We start from the raw sequence: 25,986 nt of genomic DNA, 5'->3' as shown, positions 1-25,986 counted from the left end.
CACACACACACACACACACACACATATGTATATTACTTTGTAGAAATATGTAAATATTATATGACGTATGAATTATGGTTGGAAATTTAGGTCGTTGTAAGCACGGTTTTTCTTCAAGAAAGTTGATTTGACTTCCGGTTGACCTGTTTAGACGAAAAGCTCATTGTGGCTTTCTCAAAGTTTAGATTTCTATTTTTTTTTTTTTTACGATGGTTATACTCAAAATAAAAGTACACACAGAGGTATTTTTAGTAACCATTTTTCCGGGGACGTCATGAAGGAATTTTCCGGTAAATACTATAATCCGAAAGTTTACGTCATTGCAGCATTTAACGTGTTCAGTGAAATGTTGCATTTCTGGTGGAAACTTATTTTCGAAGCAATTGACGATTCCAAGACTAAATCTCAATTATTTTGAACTTTCTGCGGATACTTACCGTTTCTTAGTTTTTGAAAGCCACACTATTTGCACTTTCTTTAAGCTTTTTTAAGCTTAAAACTTAAAATTAAAGATCTGCATGGTTGCTTACACTTCCTCTCGTACAGGAAATTCAATTCACTAATCCCAAGATTTTTCTTTTTAAAAGTCCTTTCAGCGGAAGAATGACATCCTGACGTTCGTTTCTTTTCCGCTTCCCACAAAGTATGAAACGTGTTCTACTAGTAGCTTTTGATAATAAATTTCCTGTACCCTAGAATGTAAAACATGTCCATTTCTTTGACTCAAACATAAATGCAATTATGATTAATTTTCTTTTGTGATTCGTAGAATAATAATTTATCTAAAATTATATTAATGTATTCTCTTATATTCTCCTACAATTGTTAAGCTTTGAAATGAAAATTATGTAATTCAATAATATAATCATATAATATATACATGTACATGATTTCAGATATACGTACTTGTCATGATTTTATTTTAATTCAGTTTAAATTGTATTTTTTGATTTGTTTTACTTTCTTTGTACTTTTTTTTTTATTGTCAATAATATGAGAGGGAATCACTCTCTGAATATGGCTGGAGAGGCCAGCTGGTAATCGAAATATTGAAGTTGAGTGAATATGTAGAGGAAGTGAATTGAAATCTACATCCAGTATGAGATGTAGTTACTTCCATGAACGGCGGCCATGTTTGTACGCGGAATGTAATTGCCAACAATAGGGCTTTCATGTTTACTTGTGAATGTGTAGTGTGTTTAAACCACTGTGTTTTCCCGTGTAGGAGGTTTCCATCTGAAAATCTCATCAACAACCTCTGCAGACTCTAGAGAATAAAAAAAAAAAAAACAAGAAGGCGCTTTAGGTTAACCACTAAAGGTCCTCTGAAAGACGGTCTCCTTGTGACTCCATGGACCATTCAATGCCCAAACTTACTCTTTCAGTTGGGCTCTTTCTTACCATATCCTCACCAACATAACAAATGACGTGGAACAGTGTGTTTCTCTTTAGTCCAGCAAAACCAGCTTTTGAACACAATGGCCCAACCTCAGTCGACTTGGAGCACACAGCCTATCGGGGTTTGGTTTGATGGCCAGTTGCTGGCGGGAACTTGAGGATATGTTCTGCATTAGCACAGACCAGCAGTAAAGGGTTGTAATATGGATGGGAGATAGATGATCTTTGATTGTATTTTTTATTAACTCCCTCGTATCTTCCCGATATCTTACTGGACTATAGAGTCCAGGCCAACATAATAAGTGCATCACATAACAAGGAAGGCGCCATTTTTAGTTTAAAGTGCAAAATTCCAGGACAGAACAAAGTCCAATGAAATTATTGGTTACTATACTAAATTATACTAATTTATACTAAATATCTCTTAGTAGTACTTGACACTCCTGAGCGACTTCCTCCAATGAGACGATATTGAGGTGAGGAAAGAGCAAAATTGTGAGCTAAATGGCACACTGAACTCATGCGCTCGTTTGCAAATTTCAATAGGAAATATTAATCCATCCTGTATTCATCCTAGTTTCTATCCTAAACACTGCCACTCCCCTTCTCCCATCCATTAATCATCCCGTATAACTTACAAGTTTCCAACTTAGTCAACAACTTTTGCCAACATAAATCTGTTTACGAAAACTTGTACCAGTTTAGCGGACAAAGTGGTGAAACGTGGGAGGTATTTGACCCTATCTAACACATTCAAATTTATTTACTCCCCTCCACCTCCGCTCGTTAATTTTGTAAACATTACAGGAATTGTAGATAATGTGATCATGTCCGCAATGCTGGAAAATATCTTCTAACATTGTCAAAAATCAGCTAAACAAACCTTACAAAATAAAAAGCAAGAATACACAAGCATGTTGCATGTTTATTCATGTTTTAAAGTGTTCTTTTTTAAGATTTTACTTATTTACGCATTTATTAAACGATCAGAATTACATAATCATCAATATTTAATTTAATATTACAAAGGTAAGTAATTCCAGTACAAATGAAATAAGTAAATTTCTGTTTTCAGCTGAAATTCGCGCCACCCTCATCTTATAAATTACAACTCCAAGTTTTAAAAAAATCTGAAACTTTACACAATAAATGTAAAGAGGCGACCACGGTAGCCGAGCGGTTATAGGCTAGACCGCAATGCTAAGATGTATTGCGGTACTAGGCTATATTCCCAGTCTATACCTTTAATGGTTAATTTGAGAAATTTATAGTAAAGTATGTTTGCTAATCGCCACGATAGCCGAGCGGGCGGTTAGAAGCTAGACCCACAAAGCTAAGATGTATTGCGGTACTAGGCTATAATCCCAGTCTATACCTTTAATGGTTAATATGAGAAATTTATAGTAAAGTATGTTTGCTAGTCGCCTCCGTCCACGACACCTAATTTGGAAGTTGGAAGTAAAGCCCGCCTGAAACAATAGGTACTTTTTAAACGTATAGCAAGTACTAGGTTTCATTAATTTTTATTTCATAATTTTAACATACGAGTATGTTTACGATTCATTAACATTTTGAATAACACACATCATATAGCTTCCCTCAATCAGCCAGCAAGTGTAGTGCAAGATGGTAACCTAAGTGAAATCGATATCTCGGCACCCAATTGATAAATTTACCTCTGATGATGGATGGAAGTCCAAAACCAGTCCGAATATAATAAACATGCGTGCTACGGCGGATAAAATCTCAAAGATATTACAGAAATTTATTCATTCACAATTAATAACTAATGTGATTCAGTACTATAATGATATTAAATTTTTTTCAATAATTCATCATTTTTTATTTTATTGCTTTCTTGTGGAATCAGATACAGATGGTTGTGAGAAAATTCTGATTAAGCTACCTCTTCTTTCGGCAGACATTTTTGCTGTGAATGCCCACAATAGGGTACAAAAATAAAACATTGAAGCCTTGTCTTTGTCAAAGTGCTCTAATTTGATTATAAATCTGGAGAAAAAATAAATAAATAAATAACTCAGTGATTGATAAATAAATAAATGACTGATTTTTTATTCTGAAATATAGATTTTCAGACAAAATTTTGGATTAGCACAGACTTGGAGCCTAAAATTTAGATTTGGGGCCATCTGTATGAGTATAGAAAGTAAACAAGGAAATAAACTCACCAGTGCCATAGCTGCTTAATGATTGTTTACCTGTAAACAGTTGTTTACACTAGGCCTTTAATGGTTAATATGTGAAATTTGCAGTAAAGTATGTTTGCTAGTCGCCACGATAGCCCAGAGGTTAGAGGCTAGACTCGCAAAGCTACTTGCGGTACTAGGCTATATTCCCAGTCTATACCTTTAATGGTTAATATGGGAAATTTATAGTAAAGTACATATGTTTGCTAGTCGCCACGACAGCCGAGCAGTTAGAGGCTAGACCCACAAAGCTAAGATGTACGTATTGCGGTACTAGGCTATATTCCCAGTCTATACCTTTAATGGTTAATATGAGAATATTTATAGTAAAGTATGTTTGCTAGTCGCCACGATAGCTGAGCGGTTAGAGGCTAGACCCGCAAAGCTAAGATGTATTGCGGTAATAGGCTATATTCCCAGTCTATACCTTTAATGGTTAATATGGGAAATTTATAGTAAAGTACATATGTTTGCTAGTCGCCACGACAGCCGAGCAGTTAGAGGCTAGACCCACAAAGCTAAGATGTACGTATTGCGGTACTAGGCTATATTCCCAGTCTATACCTTTAATGATTAATATGAGAAATTTGCAGTAAAGTATGTTTGCCAGTCGCCACGGTAGCCGAGCGGTTAGAGGCTAGACCCGCAAAGCTAAGATGTATTGCGGTACTAGGCTATATTCCCAGTCTAAACCTTTAATGGTTAATAAAAGAAATTTTTAGTAAAGTATGTTTGCTAGTCGCCTCCGTCCACGGCACCTAATTTGGTAGTTGGAAGTAAAGCCTACCTGAAAAAATGTGCGCGAGGCTCACGGTGTGTGAGTTAATATTAATCGATTTCTATGATTTTTCAAAGTCCACATCGATACATATTTATCGAACATAGCATATCTTAGTTTACAAAAAGAATGTGGTGAATAAGACAAGTAAATCATTTTTGGTTCGTTTAAAGTTAATAGCTGGCCTACAGCAAACTGGTTCACCATTTCATTTTAAAATAGATTAATAGGTACAACAGTAAATAGATGGACGCTAAGACACACCTAACATGAGCTTGTAAATTGATAATTCACTTCTATAGAGAATGAGAATTGCTAATGTTACTTTTATCCAATCATTTATCATATATTTAATTTCAAGTGAACATATTAACCAATGATTGATTATTATTGTTAAAAGTCAGCGGTAGTGTAATGTGTCGTGAAACTATTGTCGTGCCAACGGTGTGATCATGATTGCATTGTGTATTGTTTAATTTGTTTGTGTTTTTAATTGATTTAGTTTTTTTTTTCTTTTTCATATTAACATTTCCATGGATTTATATATCCATAAATGATGTTAATTTAAATGATAAAGACATTAAAAGGAAGAGAAAGATGGAATTAGAAAACCTTACTCACGTCAATTCTTGGTTAAACTGCAGAATAGGATTATTCCACCTCAGCGCTCACTGGTGTACATTTTTTTTGTAAGTTTTCTCGTAGTTAATTTAGACAAAGAAAAAAAGAAGTATAATATTTTATTTTTTGTTTCTAAATTGTGGCCGCTCTAAACATTTAACGTGTATAATACAAAACAATGAATATGTACTATAATTTTTACTGTACTCTAAATATTTCTTTACAAATGAACGCTTTAGATGCTGCGCAAAATGCCATTGGTTAAAGAATCAGTAGAAGTAGTTCCGTTTTTTATTTATTAAATAAAAGATAATATTTATCTTTTAAATGGGGAACTGCGAAACCATCCAACATCCAAAGAATCCAGTCCTTTCAATCTAAAGTCCTTCGGCATATCGTCAAGCGCTCCTTATTATGTATCCAATTAAACCCTCTAAATTAAACAGTCTAAATATCCCTTTTTGTGAATGACCTAACACATTCTCGGTTTCCTTAATTTCCATAATAGGCCTAAACCATACATCCTAATCCCAATAGCACAAGCCTTATCCACAACAGGCCATCCCGAAAGTCCTCCTCAACGCTTGTCCCAGCGACCTTTTATCACATTCCTAACCTTCCTTACAACCTCCAGAGAGTTTCCAGCATTGGTTGGGCCTCTCTCAACATGCCTCCTCGATTGTGGCGCTGGATCCATCAGGATTCAGCAAACAATCTGTGCTTAACTCGAGATAGACCACTTTACTTGATGCAGATATATAAAGGGTGACCAGAGTTATATGCTCCAACCACTTTTTTTTTTAACGGCGGGAAATTTCGAAAAAATAAAAAACACGTATTTAATCATTTTTAGTCTAGTTTATTTTCAGTGATTGACCCATTTTTTTAAACTCCTGTATCTCGAGATACAGCATCCAACTTTGTTTTTTCAAATGGAACGTTATATTTTTTTTTGGCATATTTTTATAGTATTTGAGCTCCTAAAAAAAACACAAAAAAATGTTTTGAAATCGGTTAGGTTTTTCAAAAGTTATGGTAATTTAAAATATCAAAAACAAATTTCAGTTTATTGTCAAAATTACGTTATTTTTTTTTAAAGAATCTGTTCAAACTGGGCACAATCAACGGATAGGCAAGCCAAGACTCTGGACTCCCACGCTTTGCTTGTAGCAGCACTTATGTGGCGAAGTCAAGTTTTAGGCAGGCTAGAGTTATTCGATGTTTCAGGCCATCGACTGAAGCCATGGGATTAAGGTTACTGTACACTTTATTTTTTAGATATCCCCACAAAAAATAGTCCATTCGGGTTAAGTCCAGAGATCTAGGTCATTGGATGGGACAATGAGTCCCTAAGCACTTTTCAGGGAAATTTCTGTCCAAGTAACCACGCACATCTCTCGCATTATGTGCCGGGCAACCATCTTGTTGAAAATACATATCTAGCCGACGTTTTAGAGGAGCGTCTTCAAGCAGAACTGGCAAAATGTCTCTTAAAAAAAAGTTAGAAACCTTGCACCAGTTAAGTTCTCTCTGTAGAAGTATGGGCCGATTAGTTGATTTCCTAAAACTCCACACCAAACGTTTGCAGAAAAAACAACCTGAACGTCGAATAACTCTAGCCAGCCTAGATCTTGACTCTGCCACCATAAGTGCTGCTACAAACAGAGCGTGGGAGTTCAGAGTTTTAGCTTGCCTATCCGTTGATTGTGCCCAGTTTGAACAGATTCTTTAAAAAAAATAACGTAATTTTGACAATAAACTGTTTGTTTTTGATATTTTAAATTACCATAACTTTTGAAAAACCTAATCGATTTCAAAATTATTTTTTGTGTTTTTTTTAGGAGCTCAAATACTATAAAAATATGCCAAAAAAAATATAACGTTCCATTTGAAAAAACGAAGTTGGATGCTGTATCTCGAGATACAGGGGTTTAAAAAAATGGGCCAATCATTGAAAATAAACTAGACTAAAAATGATTAGATTTTTGAAAAGACGGGGCGGGACCCTATCCCCACGGCACTGCAGCCACACGAGGCTTATTGTGCCTTAAATGATTAAATACGTGTTTTTATTTTTTCGAAATTTCCCGCCGTTAAAAAAAAAAGTGGGTGGAGCATATAACTCAGGTCACCCTGTATATACAGGTTGTAAATAAATAATAATTAACAAAAAATATTAATTAAAAAAATATTACTTATTTAAATAAATCCATTAGTTTGGCCAATTTTTGATCAAATGAAATATTTCAGAATATTCAACTAGCAATAAAATATTCTACTGTGTTTCATTTTAGCGAAACGATTAGCTGAAGGTTTAGCGAATTTTGGTTTCCAACGTGAAGATCACAGGTTCGAAACCAGCTGCTGGCCCTTAGAATTTTTTTTCATAGGAGCTCATTGTCTGGTGACTGGAAAAAGCACCAGGCACCAATAACTGCAGATATTGACGCGTCTTAAGTACAAAAAAAAAAAAAAAAAAAAAAAAAAAATTGGAGTCTCCGAAAGCTCTACACCAAAGTGATCCTCTGAAGATCGGATGTAAACCCGAAACCGGTCAGGACAATGCAGACACGTGCCACGTTGTAGAAAATCAAAGTAAAAAAAAAAAAAATGTTAGTTATATTAAACTAATTTACTTACATTTAACAAAGAAACAGCCCACAGTAATTGTTGACTCAATACCAACAACGTCGACGATGAGACCAATTCAATTGCCTGTCAAATGAAGCACTAACACAACACCTGACATATTCGTAAGGCACTTTGCACATCGCACACCTCAAGGACATTACCAAGTATTTATTTCCTTTTAACCATTTCAGATTGATTGTCGGCGATTCAAAAGCGATATTCGGTATCATGGCTTTGATGTCAAACGGTGTAAAAGATAACTGGACAGACGTAAAAGGTACAGTTGAGATCATTATATGTAAAGAAGTGAATACTTGAATATTGATATTTAAATGGAACGGTTGAATCATTATGAAAATGTTCAACCATTGTGTTATTGTCCATTTAACTTCAACATTACATAACAATTGTGGTGTGATTATAAATGAAAAACTTATTGGCAGATTTGGGCATTTGTAAGCGATAATTATAGCTGGTGAGAGCATATTAGTTGTGGCCACATCTTACGCTTTTTCTTCTAATTTTCTGTTTTCTACTTGAATTATGATTCTTAGTACTTGGAATTTGGTAAAAATGTTGTTCTGATGTAATCTTTATTTTTAATGTGTTTTCTTGAACTTATTTGTTTACAAATTTAGAAATAAAAATAACTTAAATCGATTTTATGTTTCCATGGTGGAGCCCATTAAGAAGATCATATGTGTAAGTTTTATACTTTACAAAAAAACTTAAATAAAATTTTTGCCAAAGAAAGTTTATAGAATAAATAAATACCAAAGAAATAACGACAAATAGAACGGATACACGGAGATCAAGGGTTTGAATCCGGCTTCACTCCGGTGATGGACACTGCAACGAGAGAACAGTGCACTCAAAAAAGCTCCAGGAGCCTATGGCCTCAGATGTTGAACGCTCCTTAAAAAAAGTATTGGGGATTTCCAATTTAATTTATTTCTTTACTCAATATACAGGATGTCCCAAGGTAGTAAGTACATGGATAACGACTTTTTCTCTGAAACTAAGATAGCTAGAAAAAAAAAAAAACTAAAAGATACGTGTTCCCTTAGTTTTTTTGACCAGAAATCCAATATAATTTATTTACTTTGTAAATTTTTTTTCGGTGCTTCCAGAAGCGAGATACAGGCGCCAACTTCATTCTTTCAAACGGGGAGGTGGGGTTTTTATTTCAGAAACAGATTCCTCTATTTTTTTTTTTTTTTTTTTTGAAAAATTTACTCGAACGGTTTTTTTCTGTGAGCGATATTTTAGAAGTTATGAATGAAAACATGATTCTTATAATAAACATCAAAATGAAAATATTATAACGGTTTTTTGATTGAATGAGAAGAAAAGTACTATTTTATTATAAATTTTACTCCTCATTAATATTACAGATCATGCTCAAAATGGCCTCCACCATTAGAGATGCATAGACATGCTCTTTCCTGCCAATTGTCGCTTACTGCCAAAGCAATAGATTTGGCTTTAACCGAGTTACAGTCATCTATTATTCTTTGCTTTAGTTCATCTACAGACGCAATCCCGGATTGATTCTGATACACCTAGATTTAGAAATGCTCTTAGACAGGCTGAAATAAGAAAAGAAAGAAAAAAGTTATGAATAATCACCTTGTTTTTCAGGTATCCCCAAAGGAAATAGTCCATAGGAGTCAAATCCGATGAACGAAGTGGCCACTGAATCGTCCCCGTGTCGATACAACACCATCACATATATATATATATATATACGAGTATATATATAGCAGAGTTCGGCCGAAGCGGGCCGCCTCGGTTTATTGTCCCATTTTCTTTTAGTTTACTAAGTTATTTCCCAAAAAGCCTTCTAGAAGTCCTCTGGCTTAGTGTAATATACCGCATACATGTTGACCAACAACTTTTAAGGGACTACAAAGATCTGTAGATCTGTTTTCAGGCTATTGGAGGAGGATATTCCCTGTCTTGGAAAGGGAGTGCAATAGTGCTAGGAAATGAAGTGATCTCTAAGCGGCAGGGTCTCGCTAAAGGCTTGTTAGAAGGTTCTCAATGTGCGGTTTACAGTCTGCTAACTAAGAATTAAATATGTTTTTTTTTTTTTTTTTTTACAATTCGGTGCTTGTACAAAATTTATATTTCTTGAGAAGGAAGTCATGTGTGTTTTCACAAAAGATTTTTTTCAGCACATAAGTAAAGTAAAGCCTATTTTTTCAGGCAACCTTTACATCCACCTACCAAATCAGGTGTCGTGGACGGAGGCGACTAGCAAACATACTTTACTGCAAATTTCTCATAACATATTAACCATTAAAGGTATAGACTGGGGAATATAGCCTAGTACCGCTATACATCTTAGCATTGCGGGTCTAGCCTCTAACCGCTTCGCTATCGTGGCGCCTAAATAATGTATAGTCCATTAAGCTGGTCAATTTAGAACTTTAAATTCTACGTTTGAACCTTTGCCATTCAACTTTTAATAGATAAATTTTATAAAAATGAAATAATTCTCTTTAATATGATAATAAATGCTAATCTTTAATTTCCTCCCTATTGCTAAATAGTAAATTCTAGATACTATATTATGATTGCTAGCACAATAAATTATATAATATTATACGGTAGGTTAAGGCTATAAAGTTTATATTGTGAAATTGTGCTAGATAGAAAGGAGTGTTCCAATAATAAGTTAATATTTTTGTAGCATGGCGATCGTATTTTATTTTTTATTATTATTAACAACTTTAGTACATACTGTTTCATCATAATTTATACTTTATCATCTTTATTACAGTAGTAATAGTTTTTTTTTCGTATTTTATTAGTTTAGTGTTCGCTGGGTTTATAAGTTTAATATTCGGCTCAGTACTTATTAGGACATTTCATTTTATTTAAGTAAAAGCCCTTCTTCTCTTTATTGCACTATATCAGCTTAACAACCGGCCCTATTATTTATACTATATTATCGAAAAAATTCCAAAGTTCAAAGAAATTGAATAATACTGATTCAGAGTGTCTGCCATCAGAAAAAAAAATGTAAATCTGTCTAACTTGCCTTACTATCGTTATGACTAAAGCGCTTGATTCTAATTTTGTCTGAAAGCATATTTCAGTGATTAATGAAGAATAAGAAAAAAAGCCGATCTCGATCTATTCCGTGGTGTCCTCCTGCCGCCCAATAGATAACTACTGCTAGGAGCAAACTAAGAGACAGTACGAAAATTTGTTTACTTACAGGTTTAAGGTAATCAACTATCTTAAGCAGTGGACCATTTCCGAAAATCTAGGGGGGGAAAGGATGTTGATTTGGAGCAGAGGGGGAAGCATTTGCCAGCAGGGAATGGTTATCCCTGACTTGGCTCCTGAAAAGGATATTCCCTGTCTTGGAAATAACTTGCTAGGAAGTGTGGGGATCCCTAAGCGTAGGGTCTTGATATCTCCCTGAAGGGACGATGGAGGATGTTTTGGCATCATGAAGTGGTTTCTTCCTTGGAATGTACTTTACTTTCAAAAACCACGGTAGCCGCAGCGGTTAGAGGCTAGACCCGCAACGCTAAGATGTATTGCGGTACTAGGCTATATTCCCAGTCTATACCTTCAATGGTTAATATGAGAAATTTATAGTAAAGTATGTTTGCTAGTTGTCTCCGTCCACGACACCTAATTTGGTAGTTGGACGTAAAGCCCGCCTGAAAAAATGGGCAATTATTTACTTTTCTTTAGTGCTACGTGGTCTCTAAGCGCAGGATCTTGACATCTCCCTGAAGGGACGATGGAGGATGTTTTGGCATGATGAAGTGGTTTCTTCCTTGGAATGTACATTACTTTCAAAAAAAATAAAATAAACATTTAGATTAGGCTCCTGTGAATTGGACTAAGGAAATATGATGTTGGTCACACTGGAAACTGTATTGGGTAACAATTATTCTTAGAATGAAGAAGTATTACAATGTTGCCAACTTTAAGTGAGATTTTACCGGAAATATAAGTTGTAAACAACTCTGAACCGGAAGAAGGGGATTTTGGAAATAGTATGCTTATCGATGTGTGTGTGTTGTGTTTGATCACGATCTTAAAAATGAATAATTACGGGAATAACAGAAAAATCCTATAAAACATTAGAAATCCTAAAAATTTCCAGTATCAGTAAACTATATTTTGTAAGAGTTAAAGCGGAAGTAATGATTTGATTTATTAGATTTCCTACGTGGTCGGAATGATTTGAAATTACGTCACACCTCTTTTCTGTCAACTTCAGTACAGCGCTATTTCAGAAAGTTTGTGCATGCACCAATATATTCGTATAATAAAATTAATTTCGTGAAAGTAATATACATAAATTAATTTACTGGCCAAAGTGGTGAACATTATTTTAAATTAACTAAAATCATCACTGTAATTGGAGAGTTTAATTTAATAGAAATTAAATTGTAGAAATAGAGAGTCAAATATATATATATATGTAGGTATAAATAAATTGAATTTACGAATACCGGCATACGTACGCAATTACCAAAAGCAAAGTGTTCTTGAAGGGGGCTAGACGAAGAAGTTTAGATGGAGGGGGAGTAATGAAAGATGAATGCTGAGGAGGAGGAAACGTGGCAAATTCATTATTTCAAGTACATCTTCATTTATGCACGAGTTCTCCAAAACTTGGTAAGTATGGGGGCTTATATTCCGCTATATATATATATATCTACAAACTACACCGCTTTAGTTTTAATTGCCATACTTTAAATTCAACTTTGAACGTATTTACCAGCTTCTATTTATTTCCTCTTTTAGGGTAAAAAAGAACATACCGCTTATCTTGTCACAAAAAAACTATATTGAGTAAGTAAAGTAATTGCCTAGTTTTTCAGGCGGGCTTTACTTTCAACTAACAAATTAGGTGTCTTGGACGGAAGCGACTAGCAAGCATACATTACTGCAAAATTTCTCATATTAACCATTAAAGGTATAGACCGGGAGAATATAGCCTAGTACCGCAATACATCTTAGCACTGCGGGTCTCGCTCCAAAACGCTCGGCTACCGTGGCGCCTCGATATTGAATATTTTCACCAGATTTCTCATGTTTTTGAAGGACTCTTGCTTAGTGAGGAGAGAAAATTTGGAAGAAAGTTTACACTGGGGAAAAAGATGCATTAATCGATTAAATCTAATAGCAGAACGTAAATCTAAATGTAACAGTGAACGTCAATAGTAATATCTCTCTAGCGAGTATACAAGAACTTGGACTCCGCTACGCTTATCTCTTATAGCGAGTTTATAAGAACTAGGACTCCGCTACGCTTATCTCTTATAGCGAGTTTATAAGAACTAGGACTCCGCTACGCTTATCTCTTATAGTGAGTATACAAGAACTTGGACTCCGCTAAGCTTATCTCTTATAATGTGTATACAAGAACTTGGACTCCGCTACGCTTATCTCTTATAGCGAGTTTATAAGAACTAGGACTCCGCTACGCTTATCTCTTATAGCGAGTATATAAGAACTTGGACTCCGCTTCGCTAATCTTCATTCCACGGACCTTAGCGATTAGTAGAATTCTACTTTAAAGTAAAATCAGATCGTGGCAACCTCTGTTGAGGCGAAATATCAAATTAGAAATGCCTACGATTATCGATTTTTCAGTCCAAGTGACTACGTATACATGTAAGGTATTTATATTTTTTACAAAGTACACTCTCGGAAAATCGTAGAACTTTTATTTCAATTTAATTTCCTTGAGAATTTTCCTTAAGAGGAAGTGTTTCACTCCAGTTTATTTTAATCTTTTTTCAACTTATTAAAGAAATTTGTCAATATAAAAAGTCAAATAATTTTACAGCACGTGTAAATCATAAATCAAATGATTTAAGCATCAGATGTAAAAACCCTCATTAAAACTTTATTCCACTTTTGGAAAGCTAGTTTTATAAAAGTTAAAGCTAGTAACTTAATAAAGTTAATGTGTACTGTAATGGTAGTTACAATACATTGGAAATATTACACCGTTACCCTGAATTACAATAGATAAAGTTACCAACTTTTGTGTGCTAGTAATAGAACTGCTTTACTTTTCAAGTAGTAGATACTCCTAGTAAGTTATTTCAGCTTTAAGTTTATAATAAAGTAGAGAACTTACTTGATGTAAATTTTAAGTCGATATATTGTTATAGGTATACAAAGTTTCAAAACATGTGAGACGAAGCTCCGTGTGATTGTGACAAAGTGAAGATACTTAAATGTGATTGTTAACCATAAATCAAGTCAGCTGTAAATTGTTTTACACAACTTAACTCTCTTTATGTGACTAAAGTTTTACCTCTTGGTTAAGTATATGTATTTGGAGAAATCTCCTTCTATTTATCTTATTTGATTTAAAGATTAACTTTAGCGGAAACCAAAAAGTGAAAACTGTAGGAGTGGAGGGAAATGTACGCAATTTATTGTTTTCCTCCATAATGGTTTTATTTAAGTTACCTTGTTGGGAAATTTCTTCCATTTTTGGGGGATAACTTGGTTAAATCTCTAAGGAATTCTTTTCTTGACTCTGGATGTAATACTCTAGCTAACTTGGATTGTAGTAAGATATTTAAAGTAGTGGTGCATAAGCAGCTTTCTGTTCCTATAAAATGCCTATTTACTTTATCAATTGCATAGAAAGATAAAGCGATTGTATCAAAATATATATTGTAAAGTTTTTCCTCTATTTGAAAAACTTGGTGACTGCCATTAGTTAATAAGTGGGTTCGTTAATGATTTATCACGTGTTAAACTTGTAACAAACCAGATTTATTATACTGCTCAGGATATAACATTTACTAACAACTCGACTATTCCCTACAGTCACAACAGTTTACTGTTAAACGCTTACTGCATAAATACACAATAAAAAAAAAAAAGAAACTGCTGAATGACTGGAGTCACTCTCTTGGTTTTTATACAGTCGTGGAATGTTCTAGAGTTCGCCAGAAACTTACAGAACAATCTAGGCCTTTCTTTCTGGCCCTGGTCATGTCTAGACTTCCGACCACTGCACTGTATTGCACTAGAATCGACTACACTCAAAAAAAAAAAAAAAAAAAAAAAAAACTGACTGACTGGAGCCACTCTCTTGGTTTTTATACAGTCGTGGTATGTTCTGGAGTTCGCCAGAAACATACAGAACAATCTAGGCCTTTCTGTCTGGCCCTGGTGAAGTCTAGACTTTCGACCATTGCACTGTATTGCACTAGAATCGACTACACTCAAAAAAAAAAACTGACTGACTGGAGCCACTCTCTTGGTTTTTATACAGTCGTGGAATGTTCTGGAGTTAGCCAAAAACATACAGAACAATCTAGGTCTTTCTGTCTGGCCCTGGTGAAGTCTAGACTTTCGACCATTGCACTGAATTGCACTAGACAGACTGCACACAAAAAAAAACTGACTGGAGCCACTCTCTTGGTTTTTATACAGTCGTGGAATGTTCTAGAGTTTGCCAGAAACATACAGAACAATCTAGGCCTTTCTGTCTGGCCCTGGTAAAGTCTAGACTTCTGACTTTTGCTAGCTTTTCCCAGTGGCTCCCTAACGAACTAGAGGTTCCATCTCTTCCTGTGAAAATTCAAAATGGAAAAATCGGCAACAGGTTTTTTTTTTTGCGCTGGATACGTGAAAAGAGTTTAGCTAAAAGTGAACGTAACGAGAAAACCCTACAAAGTACAGGTGGAAGCTTTTTACCATTTTAATGCACACGCAATTAATTTGAACTCCGATAAAGGGAAAAAGGGCAAATGTTTTAGACATGATTTCAATTAACAAAAATTAGTTAATCTTAATAGCAATTTTTTTTTTTTTTTTATTATTATTTACAAGCTTATAGGTAAATACCTTTAGCTGGGAGTTGTAACAAAAATGTACAAACAGTAAAAATAAAAATAAAAGTAAATAAATGAAAAATACAAAATTGAAAAAAAAAATAGCATTTCATTAATATAGTAATAAAATAAAGGAAACTATTCTTTATGAGGTAAACAAGTGGATAACTAAAACATAACTCATAGACATATGTACATGAGTGAAAATAGCATAAAACTGTAAATATCATTAATTTGCTGCACACTATTTATGTCTAACAGCTTGAGAAGGTTATCATTTTTAGATTCATTTGAAGAATGGTAAGTGTAGAGAAAGTGACTTCTGACGGGTAACAGTGAGGTACATTCAAAGAGGAAATGAATAATTGAATCTGGAGAAAAAGAGTTACAAATGAGGCAAAGATTCTTTTCATCAAATTCATAACAGGTTTCATTAATATAGAACCTTGCCTTGGACAAATTGCACAGCCTTAATTGTACAACCACTCTCACTTTTTTAATATTTACTTTCCAATCCAGATATGGCTCTGGTAATCCGAGTGTAGCTAAGGATCTATATACAGTTGTATTTGGAGTTGAGAATGAAATCAATGTCCTCACTGACACATTTATTTTTATATTTGTTAATAAGGTTGTAAAATTCCTTTCTCAGTACAGCAGCACTTTGACAGTGAAAGAGATCCAACGAACCCACAGAGATAAATATATTTTTCAAATTGGAGACCCAGTTGTTATCCTTACTAGAAAACGAATTATCCAAGTTAAAGAGAGCGTTATAAGAGATTCTGAGCAAACGAGAGTGAGGCATATCTAAAATTTTAATAAGTAATGCAAGCATAGACTGAAATACAATTACTTTAACTGGGAGAAGATTGAATTCTGAACGTACATACGTGTTAGGAGTGTTTCTATTAAGAAAATAAATTTGTTTGAACAATTGAAGTTGAACAGTTTCTAGCTGGTTAGTGTAATTATAGGCCCATATCCCACCGGCATATAATAAGGTGGTTTTAACTAAGCTATCCGTAAGTTTGATTCTAACTTGGTTCGAATTTGCTCCAGAATTAATTAAAATATTTTTAACTTTAGATGCCGCGGCTTTCCCTTTAGAAATAAAGTAGTGACAAGTTTGGTAAAATTTGCCAGATGAGCAAAAAAGAACACCTAGGGTGAAGGGACCAGTAATTGACCGGGCACCAGTAATTGACATACCAGAAATAAACTGGTATTATAAGGGATATGAGCCGTTTTTAGTGGTGATTCTTTCAATTTCGTTATTGAGAAGCCTTTGGGCAGCAGTTCCAGAAAATTATTAATTATTGGAAGGTTCCTTGGTATCAGTGGAAGGTTATTTGTGTTAAAAGTTCAAAATCAAGGAAAAAACAAGCCGTTGCTAAGGAGGATTGATAAGAAAATAATTTTCCTTTTTTCTTATTTTTCGTTTATTTGTTCATATATTCGTGTGGTTATCAATGTTCTGTTATAATTAGTATTACTTGTAGATTTCATTTATGTAGTTTTTTTTTTAATTATAAGAAGCATTGAGGATTAAACTGGGGCTGTCAATCACTGGTCCTTGAAACGGCAATCTGCCCAGTAATTGACATGTATGTCAATTACTAGTCCTACAGCTTTTTTGTTTGAGACCAGTGATTGACATCCTGGGAAAATGATAAGATAGGTTGATAAATTTTATTATAATTAAAAATTCAATCATTGTAAAATAAAATCATTGATAAAAATCGGCAAAATAAATAGTAAAACTTCCAACAAAATATGTTTAAATTAATGAATTAGCAAATGTACGCCTTATTTCAAGAGGGCATGCAGAATGATTATTCTGTAGAGAACAACAATGTATGGACAACAAACTGGAATAATCGTGATCGCCGAACAGCTTCACGAGACCTACGTGATTGATAAAAACGACGCCCACTTATCGGAGTTGGAAAATCTCTCATTCTCCCTCAGTTTTGGGTCCTAGCCACATGACAAAGAAGAAAGGGAGGAAATGGCTGAACCATAGAATTCCATCAAAGGAAACGGCCAGGGGAAAAATGAAGCTCCCTCAAGAGAAGTACCAGGTGCGAAATCAAACATACGTGGAGAGTTGGTGACTTTGTGATGTTACACATTAATAACATAAAAATGTTTGTAAGATCTATTGTATTTACCAATTAACAGACATGTTGACCGAAGACGAATATATAGCATCCCATAGGCTAAATAGGCTAAACTGTAGTAAAAAAAAATGAAATCGGTATGAAAACCATTTTTAATTCCTAAATAGTTGAAGGTTGGATCGCCCTTTACTACTTTATGGAGAACGTTACCAATTTAATAAAACCGTTGATGTGTGAGGTTTTCAAATGGCTTGTGATTTCAAGTGGCTAATTATCAATTACGTAAGATATATTATGATGTTCATTTCCTATGTATTCCGAAAGAATATTTTGTTTTTTCATTCATTTTTTCTTTTATGGTGTGCCTATTTTAATAACACATATTTTTGTCAATTGGTTACCTAGTTATGTGAATATCAGTGGTTTATTTGTAGGGATGTGTATATTAATACCTATCCTTTCCAAGTTAAAGAGTCAATAAGAGATATATATTTTTTAATCTAGTTGTTTCTTCATTGACGTTTCATTTATTTATTACTGTTATAAGTGCGAATGCTTACAACCTGTTGCGGGACGCGATGAACGTGCACACAATGTATATATACATGTGCCCAAGAGGTAACTCAGTAATAATAAACAATAAAATACTGAATAGATGCAGAAAGTAAGAATGAATTACATTCAGATAGTTTGGTTTCGAAGCAAATGACACTGGCAGCACAGATTGTGGAAAATATTAGCGAAGCGCTCCAAAAGAAGGGAAGCTAGGAGAAATTTGGGTCACTAGAAAGCACCAACAACTCGAACCCAAAGACGCGTAGATGCCATCGGTAGCAGCGTTATAGGCGGAATGAATGAAACAAGGATGTGACCACATAGTCTAATCGGAAGTAGAGAGGGTAGTTTGGTAAAGTGAGAACCAAAAAAGTTCCCAAAAAAGGGTTTAAGTAACAAAATATTTAGCGGAAACTTGAAAGGATAAGAGAGCGGAAGAGTTGAGAGAAAGAGATAAAAGCGAGCCGACAGACATTGTGTACGATCTAACAAGCATTTTAGCTAATATCTCCTTGGTACTATTGAAAGTAAGGGCTGTTCTTCAAATTACCTGTCTTGGTTTAGACTTAATTAAAATTGTCCGGTAGGACAGTTGTGTAAGGGTTGGTCGTCAAAAACTGCATAAAAAAGGGCAATGTTGAAAAAATATTAGATTATTTAGGTTTGCCTATTTAAAAACTAATTGTAATTAATTATGAATAAGACTAATTTTTGTTATAAATCCAATTGAAAAAGTGATTTAGGTGATTTATTTAGATTTAAAAGTGATTTTGAATGCATACCTTATGTCGTTTCATGAATATATTTGTATGTCAATTACTGGTCCCACCCCATGTCAAACACTGGTTCCACCGAAAATTCGGTATGTCAATTACTGGGTCACTGACATACTTCCAAAAAAAATCATTTTTGGTTGACATAAAGATCGAATTTACTACTTTTAAAATATTAATAAAATAAAATACATCCTACTGGAGCGGTACAATTTTACAACCTTCACCTGGAGCCAAAATAACGGAAGTTATTCTATCTTAAACTCAAATTTTTTCTTAAGCAGTCAATTACTGGTCCCTTCACCCTAAATAAATAATAGAATTCACAATTTCAACTGTACTGTTTTTTATTACTAATCTTCTTAGCACGAGTACTTTTTGAAAAATGAACCACTTTAGTTTTGCTTACATTTACAGTTAGCGAGTTAATTTTGCAGTATTCTTCTAGGACAGAAAGTTTCTCTTGCACATCAATAATTGAATTAGCAAAAATTACCACATCATCAGCAAAACACATCAACAAAATCTTGTTATTATTATCTATTGTTACTAAAGAGGCATTTCTGGACTTGAAGAAATCAATCATATCTGAGAGGTAGAGACTAAAAAGCAAGGGTGACAGGGGTTCCCCTTGCAAAACCCCTGAGGAAACGCTAATATCATCGGTTTGGTCGTCAGAAGTAACCACAGACATTTTAGCATTATTATACAGGCTTATCAGGATATTAGTAATTTTAGAACCTACTCCCAATTTAATAAGTTTCTCCCATAATAACCCATGGTCTACATTGTCAAATGCTCTCTGAAAGTCGACAAAGATGGCAAACAGAGGTACATTTTTTGATAACTTTATTGAAATCAAGGAAGATAAGATAAATAAATTATCGTTGCAACCTCTCTTCGCTCTGAAGCCATTCTGTTCAACAGGCAAAAGTGAGCAATTTTCCACCCATGTAATAGCAATTTATTATGGTCATTTTTACAAATATTATAAAATTTCTATAATTATGTTTTTTTTTAATAATGTTAGCATTTAATGTAAGGCAATTTTTGGATTATTAATCAACTTCTTAATGAATTTTAATTTATTGAATTTTAATAAGCTTTATTTATCTTAATTAATAAATTAATTAATACATTTATTAATAATAAATTAAGTAATTATAATACAATTGGATATCTTAGAATAATAAGAATGTTTATTTAGTTAATTGTATTCACTCCCATTTGAAGTCGAATAGATTGGCATTATAAGGGTTGTTAATGCTAAAAGCAAAGGTCAGTCACCTTTTCCGAATAACGGAAAAAGCGAATCTCGAGATTATTATAGAGATTATTATATTGATCACTTTAGAGAAAAGTTTACACTCACGAGTTAATCCAAATTGTAAACTCAAATTTACTCATGTGGTTCCCTTCCTGGTTCCTACGTAATCACTGCTACAACTGAGGAAAAACTAATCTTTCTTTACTTATACAGTAATAAAGATTTACCCCCCAAAAAATAAATACCAGATAAACATTTTTTTAAAGTGCGAGCATGCCAAAGGTGCAGAGATGAAGGGTATTCTCCCCTTACTCGAGACCAATTTGAAAAGTAAAGTAAAGTAATTGCCTAGTTTTTCAGGCGGGCTTTACGTCCAACTACCAGATTAGGTGTCGTGGACGGAGACAACCAGCAAACATACTTTACTATAAATTTCTCATATTAACCATTAAAGGTATAGAGTGGGAATATAGCCTAGCACCGCAATACATCTTACCATTGCGGGTCTAGCCTATAACCGCTCGGCTACCGTGGCGACCAGCAAACATACTTTACTATAAATTTCTCATATTAACCATTAAAGGTATAGACTGGGAATATAGCCTAGCACCGCAATACATCTTACCATTGCGGGTCTAGCCTATAACCGCTCGGCTACCGTGGTGCCCTTTTTTACACATTATTCGTTCCATTATATTTTATTTTGACCTTTAATTAAACATAAATGAGTTCCAAACTTTTAAATAATAAATTTAATAATTAATCATACTTTACGGAAAATTTCTTTTATTAACCATTAAATAAAATCCAAGGCCTAAGACCGGGAATCGAACCCAGTACCACAATACCTATTAGCTTTAAAGGTTTCGCCTCTAACCGCTCGGCTAACGTAGCGCCTGATTTGAAATCGTTACAGTTGCAAAGAGAGAAAATTCAAAAGTTTATTTTCATTCCATTTTCCAACATCGACATCTCCCCATTTTCTGTCACATGATAAAAGCGTATATGCTCTTTTATCTACCTATGGGGTTGAACTTTATTCACCCTTCTATATTTTCCATTTTCTATATCTGTTCACGCAAAAAGTTTAAAATTACATGTTTAATAGTTGAATCAATCTTGGTGGTGGTAAGCGCACGTGTTTTGGTTAGCTGTGCGAAGGGCGCGCGGCCAAGCGGCCGGTTCACGTGTTTCACCGGGCCTGGTTGCTTGGATTGCGCGCCACCCATCCAGTGTCCTTGACCCTTTGACCTGACTGCGCATGCGCCATTCCCTCTTGAACTCTGACATAAACCCGGCTTGTTCTCCGACCCCCACTCAATCTCTCTCACACCCTCATCCCTCACGCTATCTCTCTCTCTCACACAGCGTACACAAGCTCCTAGACTAGCCCACCTGTAAACCTATTGTTCCCTCCCTGGTCTCTACGTAATCACTGTTACAACTCAGTTATTGTTGTCTCTTTTTTGTGCTATTTCTCTAAATCTATAATAATTATTACTTTATATAATTATGCTAAATAATCTATATTTGCATTTCACGCAATTAGTTTCTAAATAAAAGTATTCAAAATGAGCTTCCAATAAAAGACGATGATGTAAAATACTCGTACATAGTAAAGTGACCTATAAAGATACTCAAGATACTATGTTTATAATTTTTTATTTTAATTCAAAGAAAATTAATATTGGATACAATAATTACGAATTTGATTCAACAGCTTCATAAAGAATTGAATTCTCCCAACAATCACTGAACATATAAAAACATCGATGTCAAATTTACTTAAAATCTCCAATGAACAAATGACTGAAGACTAGGCTGATACCAATTGTAGCTCTAAATAAATGACTAGAAGACTGAAGACTAAGCTGACACAAATTCTTAGCTCCAAATAAATGACTAGAAGACTGAAGACTAGGCTGACACAAATTCTAGCTCCAAACAAATGATTGAAGCAGGATGATATGTACATTATTAGCTACAATAGTTGTATAATAACTTTCACCAACATTAGATTGGCTCTAGTGTGTTTTCAATTAAGTTGATTAGAGCATTAGTTATTTTGCCCTACATATATCTAATTCTATAGAGCGAATCCTAAACCCATTAATAGATTTTTCTTGGAGAAGTGTTTCAAGTGAATATTATAGATCAATCAATATATGAGCAATTAGTAAAAGTCTACAGATAATAGTAGAAGAAGCTGATTTTGAAAAAATCCTGGATTGCTCTCTTTACACATTCACAACCATAATCACGATTTTACACGATCGTATTTTGGTATTTAGTTGAAAATATCACATTTTATGGGTTTAAAGGAGGGCTCAAATAAAGAGTAAGTCCATTCATTTAATCTCGGTTGAAGTAATGGATCGTTTAAGTTACTTGATAATATTATCGTGTTTGAATTTCCAAAGTTTTTTGCTAGTTGTGAATTTTGTACTCACATTAATACACATTAGACGCCAAGGTGACCGAGCGGTTAGAGGCTAGACCCGCAATGCTAAGATGTATTGCGGTACTAGGCTATATTCCCCGGTCTGTATCTTTAATGATTAATATGAAAAATTTATAGTAAAGTATGTTTGCTAGTCGCCACGATAGCCGAGCGGTTAGAGGCTAGACCCGCAATGCTAAGATGTATTGCGGTACTAGGCTATATTCCCCGGTCTGTATCTTTAATGATTAATATGAGAAATTTATAGTAAAGTATGTTTGCTAGTCGCCACGATAGCCGAGCGGTTAGAGGCTAGACCCGCAATGCTAAGATGTATTGCGGTACTAGGCTATATTCCCCGGTCTGTATCTTTAATGGATAATATGAGAACTTTATAATAAAGTATGTTTCTTGCTAGCCGCCTCCATCCACGACACCTAATTTGGTTGTTGGAAGTAAAGCTCGCCTGAAAAATAGGCATTACTTTACTCACATAAACACACATTCTCATCCTGACAAAAATTCTGAAAATACACTTTTTTCTTTCTCAAGAGACCACAAAACGAGTATTTCCGAACGAAAATCCGAATCTACAGGATTTTAGCTAATATTTCTTTTCTTTTTTTTTCCGCAACCCATAAGAGAAAGAAAATACAGGAAAATTCACATTCTACGGGGAATACTATAATTTAGGTGTAAATAATTAGCTTTAATTACTTTTGCAAGAAACCAAATAATTAAATGAAGCGTGAAAAATGGTCCACTGAGTATGGTTCCTTTGAATTAATTACCAATATTATTAGAGAATTTATTAATTAATAGTATTTCTTTGAACTTTGAATTTCCCAGTAACAGAACTAAATTATATGGGTTGGGGAAAAACTCTTTCTTAAAAGTAATCAGGTTTCGACTGGCCAAATTCTTTGTATAGAATAATTAAAGAGTTGTAAAATAAATAGAGGATGAAAAATAATTTATCGTAATTTTCTAGGAAAAATTTCTAAAGGAGTCTTATTAGAAAATTGTTGAAAATATGTTTCCTTTATGAAAATGAATGTGTAGTAAAACTTACGGTGAAAAAAATTGAATATTTTAGGATTTAATTAGCTTATCCCGGTACTCTAAACCATTTCCCAGCCAGCGAATCTTGTTGATGAGTCGGCAAGCCCGGCCAAATCCAAGGAAAAGCAACCACAGTCATGTACCATGTTTGCAGAGCACAGCTTTGTATCCTTTCATTATTATATGGATAAATTTAACCATTATTCTTCTGGCCTGCACACTAAAATATTGCGTGGTCATGCAATATTACCCGCAAAGCTGAGATGTATTGCGGTGCTAGGTTATATTCCCAGTCTGTACCTTTAATGGTTAATATGAGAAATTTATAGTAAAGTATGTTTGCTAGTCGCCACGATAGCCGAGCAGTTAGAGGCTAGATCCGCAAAGCTAAGATGTATTGCGGCACTAGGCTATATTCCCAGTCTATACCTTTAATGGTTAATATGAGAAATTTATAGTAAAGTATGTTTGCTAGTCGCCACGATAGCCGAGCGGTTGGAGGCTAGACCGCAAAGCTAAGATGTATTGCGGTACTAGGCTATATTCCCAGTATATACCTTTAATGGTTAATATGAGAACTTTATAGTAAAGTATGTTTGCTAGTCGCCACGATAGCCGAGCGGTTGGAGGCTAGACCGCAAAGCTAAGATGTATTGCGGTACTAGGCTATATTCCCAGTCTATACCTTTAATGGTTAATATGAGAAATTTATAGTAAAGTATGTTTGCTAGTCGCCACGATAGCCGAGCGGTTGGAGGCTAGACCGCAAAGCTAAGATATATTGCGGTACTAGGCTATATTCCCCAGTCTATACCTTTAATGGTCAATATGAGAAATCTGCAGTAAAGTATGTTTGCTAGTCTCCCCCGTCCACGACACCTAATTTGGTAGTTGGAGGTAAAGCCCACCAGAAAAAATAGGCAATTACTTTAATTTAATTTTAAAGCCAATATTTCAGTTTAAATCCTTTTTCTTTTTTTATAATTTTCCTTACTAATCAAGGGGAAGTATTACGTTACCATGACCAATTTTCTATTTTAAGTTTTCACCAGAAAAATTTGTTTTCCAGATCCGCCATTTTATAAAAATATTTTGAATATGGCTACTAATTCTCATGACCATAATGGTAGTTAAAAAGCCTGTCTTTAATTAAAAATAATGTTATCCACAATTTTAAAACTAAAAAAATTGTAAGAGAAATTAAAAAAGCTAGAATTGTGCTTGTTGATTTTCAGGTAGGTCTAACCTTCAATGATCTATCCATCGTGAGTTATTCTCTGGTATAGCTGCTGGCTAAAGGCATCAAAGGGCCGAATAGAATAGACGGTCTCTATCTTAAACCTAAATCTTTCTCATGAGAATAAAGGATATATTCAAATATCCGCGACACCTAATTGATAGTTTGACGTAAAGCCCGCCTGAAAAAAATTGGCATTACTTTACTTTAGTTTTTAAAGGATATATTCAGAGAATAATTCCGGAAAAGGAAACTGTGGAAGTCATAGGTAACGGATCCGAACTATACTTCTGGTGAATGCTATTTAAGGCTACCTAAAGCTGTGCCGTCCGTCAGCAATCTTCACAAGCATTGTGCAAAAAAAAATGCGTCTTTCAATGATGAACTCGCTCCGTTGTAACTTGTAACAGCTGGTGTTCACAGTATACTTCTTATGTAGGGGCTTGGTAACGCAGATTTTAATCCTGTGTGTGTAATAGTATGTGCTTTGAAGACAGAGAGAAAGTTATATGATCCAATGCGAGGGCAAAAGAGATGAAGATATGAATGGTTTGTACTAAAAGTGAGGCAATCATGTATGGAAGCAGCAAGCTAGTTAGAGGCGGTGTGTTTCCATTCACAGAAAGGTAGCAAACACCTGTGGAGTGGTTCCCGTAGAAGTTGGCGCGGCCAACCGGCAATGCAAGCAAGCTGTACAACAATCACATTTAGAATATGAGGCGGGGAACTCGTACCAGCCAGCCGTCATAAACTCACCGTGTGGGTATTTGCAGGTCTGCCAACATTAAACAACACTATATATATACATATATATATATCGATCCTGTCCAAAGTAGATGTACAGAGCGCCTTCCCAAACCCACTGCAGCTTCTTGGGTCAGCTCCTATTCACTCCCCATACAAAGCCGTCACTACAGCTTATCTTCACAAAGTGAATAATCGATCTTTGTGGTCACCATTCCTTGTGATCGTTGCAAATGTTCGATATTGAGTTTCCGCCGGAAATGCAAGTGTAGAGGTCTCTTGAGTTCGAAAAAGAAAAAAAATATAAAT

The 25,986-nt window shown here is 34.6% G+C and overlaps 2 long non-coding RNA genes across 2 annotated transcripts; one reads left to right on the top strand and one right to left on the bottom strand.

Moving 5' to 3' along the window:
• Positions 1-3,219: 3,219 nt before the first annotated feature.
• LOC141452673 (uncharacterized) lies at positions 3,220-8,273 on the bottom strand. Its single transcript, XR_012457531.1, has 2 exons — positions 7,645-8,273; positions 3,220-3,408 (listed from the first exon to the last, which is right to left on the bottom strand). It is a non-coding gene; the product is annotated as an uncharacterized lncRNA (long non-coding RNA).
• A 163-nt stretch (positions 8,274-8,436) lies between these two features.
• Positions 8,437-16,618, top strand: LOC141452679 (uncharacterized). The gene is made up of 3 exons (XR_012457532.1): positions 8,437-8,620; positions 9,277-12,285; positions 13,794-16,618. It is a non-coding gene; the product is annotated as an uncharacterized lncRNA (long non-coding RNA).
• The last annotated feature ends 9,368 nt before the right edge of the window (positions 16,619-25,986 follow it).

The sequence above is a fragment of the Rhodnius prolixus genome, unplaced genomic scaffold, assembly GCF_049639745.1.
Source record: "Rhodnius prolixus isolate KJV_2025 unplaced genomic scaffold, Rpr scaffold_1, whole genome shotgun sequence".
NCBI lineage: Eukaryota > Metazoa > Arthropoda > Insecta > Hemiptera > Reduviidae > Rhodnius > Rhodnius prolixus.
This window is presented reverse-complemented; position numbering and strand designations above follow the sequence as displayed.